We start from the raw sequence: 3,950 nt of genomic DNA on the forward strand, positions 1-3,950 counted from the left end.
GGGCCGGCTGGCGCGAGCCCCGTGCGCTCCAAGCGTCTGCTGCGCCCCCGGGCGCCGGCCAGTCCGCGCCGAGGAAGCCGTGCGTGGGCGGGGCCTCGTGAGGGGACGGGGCCGGCTGTGGAGAAAGCGCGAATTGAGCGCCGGCGCCTCCCGCCCTCCAGCCAATCGACGGGTAGGAAGCTGAAGGAGCAGGGCGTGTGGGCGGGGCTTCTGGGGCGTCGTTGACGGGTGTGAAAACGTGGCCTGAACGTCGGCGCCCCCTGAGGACCACCCAATAGACTGTGGGGGCTAGGCGGGCCGGCGAGGCCCACTCGTCCAACGGCGGTAGGCGGGGGGCGGGGTCCTCAGAGGGCGTGGTTTGATTTTGGGGGCGGGGCTTTTCCTGCACGCCACCCAATCAACGGGAAGTATTCTGAGAATGGGCGTGGTCTGGAGGAAGGGACGGTCTGCGCGAGGTCTCCCCCAGGGTTAATCAACGCACCTGGACAAATTCCCTAAGGGGCGTGACCTCTTCGTGGGGCGTGGCCTCGTAGAAGGGCGTGGCCCGTCTGTGGGGCGTGGCCAGTTCTAAGTCTGCAGGCACGTGCTGGCCCAGAGTTTGGTTGGGCCTTCTGCTGGGCTGTTTTGTCCCCAACTTCACTTTTTTTTTTCCTTTTTTTTCCCCAACTTCACTTTCTCCCCTGGAAGTGCGCCCCAGAAGCGGTGGGAGCAAGCCAAAGCTAGGATGTGCCAGAAAGGAATGACTTCCAGGATTTGAACATCTGAGCCATCTCAAAGGGACCGGTGTAGTGGTTCTGTATCCCCTGCAGTCTGTCCTCCCCGCCCGAGCACCCAGGTTTAAGTGACATCAGATCTTCTACTGAAAACGTTGCAAAACGGGGCCAGGTCAGCGCCAGGACTCTGGCCCAACAGTCCTCCTCGGGTAACTGGTTTGAAAAGAAACTCGTGTCCCCTAGAGCTCACTTTGGCACGGGCCCTGGGCCTGGAGTTTCGCCTCAGGAAAAAGGCCTCTCAGACACAAGCCACAGTGTAGACCAGGGCGGTGCATGTGTTCCACCTTAGACAGAAAGATGCAGAACTCTGAGCCTGCAAGGGGACTAGGCCCAGCGCTGAGGGTTAAGTCAAGCTGCACCCTTAATGTGTAGCACGCCCTGGGGCTCGTACCCCCATACACAAGGTGCCCCCAGGTTCACAGACAGCCCCACCACCACCACCACCACCCTGAATAGGCTGGATGGGGAGCAGAAAGCTTTCCTCCTGGACTGTTTCCCTGGCCAAACCCCTCCCCAGCAGGGTTAACAAACCACTGCTTCCGGGCCAAATGTGGGCTGCCGTTTTTTTATTATTTATTTATTTATTTACTTTAAGATTTATTGTATTTAGAAAGAGAGAGAGAGAGGAGATCTTCACAGGGGACAAACCAGAGCACCACTGTCTGGTCCACCCGCTGCCAGGAATTGAACCAGGAGCCACACAGGCAAGCTAATTTTGTGCACTACCGGGTGAGTGATTTCCCCAGTTTGTTTGCTTTGCTTTTAATGGGGGTGGGGGGAGAACAAAGCCCTGCTCTCACTAATGCCATCTCACTTGCTGTTTTTATAAAAAATATTTTATTTGGGAGTCGGGCGGTAGCACGGTGGGTTAAGCGCAGGTGCCGCAAAGCGCAGGAACCAACGTAAGGATCCCAGTTCGAGCCCCTGGCTCCCCACCTGCAGGGGAGTCGCTTCACCGGTGGTGAAGCAGGTCTGCAGGTGTCTATCTTTCTCTTCCCCTCTTTGTCTTCCCCTCCTCTCTCCATTTCTCTCTGTCCTATCCAGCACAACAACAACAATTAAAAAAAGGGAATAAATAAATAAAGATTTTAAATATATACTTTATTTATTGGATAGGAAGATAGAGACACCTACAGCTCTATTTCACCACTTGCAAAGCTTCTCCCACCCTGCAGGGGAGGACCAGGGGCTTGAACCCAGGTCCTTGTGCATCATAACATGTGCCACTGCCCGGCCGGCCACTTGTGGTTTTTCTGCGGGAACAGGGATGAAACATCCAGCAGAAGTGAGCTGCGGGAGTCGGGTGGTAGCGCAGCGGCTTAAGTGCACATGGCGCAAAGCAGAAGGACCAGCAGAAGAATCCTGGTTTGAGCCCCCGGCTCCCCACCTGCAGGGGAGTCGCTTCACAAGCGGTGAAGCAGGTCTGCAGGTGTCTGTCTTTCTCTCCTCCTCTCTGTCTTCCCCTCCACTCTCCATTTCTCTCTGTCCTATCCAACAACAAAGACAGACAACAATAATAATTACAACAGTAAAGCAACAAGGGCAACAAAAGGGAATAAATTTTAAAAAAAAAAGTGAGCTGCATGGCTCATGTGGGTGCCATCCCAGCTTTCAGTCCCCAAAGCTGCCCCTGCAGCCCAGTCCTGCTGGTTCCTGTGTCCCAGGTGCCACATACGGGGCAGCTGAAACATCGCAGCTTCTTCTCTCCACGGCCTGGAGGTTTGGGATCCAAGAGAAAGTGTGGGGGCTGCCTCCTTTCCGGGCCTCACTCCCGGGCTGCGGGCAGTGCCTGTGGGTACCCTCAAGTGGCCAGCTCTGGACTCACCCGTGTCCTAAGCTCCTCCTCTCACAGGGAGACACCTGTTGCTGGATTAGGGTGCACCCTCGTGACCCCCACCTCCACCTAATCCTTCTCTAGGATTCTGCAGAGGCCTGCCTCAGAGGTCAGAGTGCAGAGTTCAGCATATGGCATCTGGCCCTCCTGATCACCCTTCATTGCAATAAGCAGCAAAGAGGGGAGGGCTTCCTGGGACACACCCCCCCCCGCCACGTCCCTCCCCAGGGTGCCCAGGCTGAGCTGTGCTTTGTGTCTCACTTGTGAATGTAAACAAATAATAAACATTTGTGTTTTTCAAGAAAAGCTTTTTGAAAAAATAATAATAGCCCCTGTGCTCCACTGTTGTCTCCTGGCCGCTCCTGGAGGGTCACGTTGCCCCTCCTGCTGACTTTCATGTCCTCCCCACCCCACCATGCTTGCAGGGAGCTTCTCGGGAATCAGCCCAAAGGGAGCAGAACCCCAGGTGGGTCAGGCCCCAGCTGCCCGCCCTCGGAGCTCACATCTGCTTCCTGGAAGGGAAGGGTGACAAGAGTGACCTCATCCTAGGATTCCACCCTGGTGAGGCAGAACCACAGGCCATACTCTCAGCACCACACCCCCTGCTTTGTGCTCAGGGTCAGGGGAGCACCCACAGGCTCAGAGCTGCACCCACAAGCTCACAGGGCACCCTCAGGTTCAGGGGGCACCCACAGGCTCATGGGGACACCCTCAGACTTGGGTGCACCCTCAGGTTTAGGAGGGACCCACAGGCTCACAAGGGCACCCACAGGCTCAGAACTGCACCCTCAGACTCAGGGCTGCACCCACAGGCTCACAGGGGGCACCCACAGGCTCAGGACTACACTCTTAGGCTCAGAGGGGAACCCACAGGATCAAGGCTGCACCCACAGGCTCAGGACTACACCCTTAGGTTCACAGGGGGCACCCACAGGCTCAGGACTACACCCACAGGCTCAGAGGGGAACCCACAGGCTCAGGGCTGCACGCACAGACTCAGGGCTGCACCCTCAGGCTCAGGGCTGCACCCACAGGCTCAGGGCTGCACCCACAGGCTCAGGGCTGCACCCATAGGCTCAGGGCTGCACCCACAGGCTCTGGGAGCACCCAAAGGCTCAGGGCTGCACCCACAGGCTCAGGGCTGCACCCACAGGCTCAGGGCTGCACCCACAGGCTCTGGGAGCACCCAAAGGCTCAGGGCTGCACCCATAGTCTCAGGGCTGCACCCTCAGGCTCTGGGAGCACCCAAAGGCTCAGGGCTGTACCCACAGGCTCAGGGCTGCACCCTCAGGCTCAGGGCTGCACCCACAGGCTCAGGGCTGCACCCACAGGCTCTGGGAGCA

This window comes from Erinaceus europaeus, chromosome 15 (assembly GCF_950295315.1).
Source record: "Erinaceus europaeus chromosome 15, mEriEur2.1, whole genome shotgun sequence".
NCBI lineage: Eukaryota > Metazoa > Chordata > Mammalia > Eulipotyphla > Erinaceidae > Erinaceus > Erinaceus europaeus.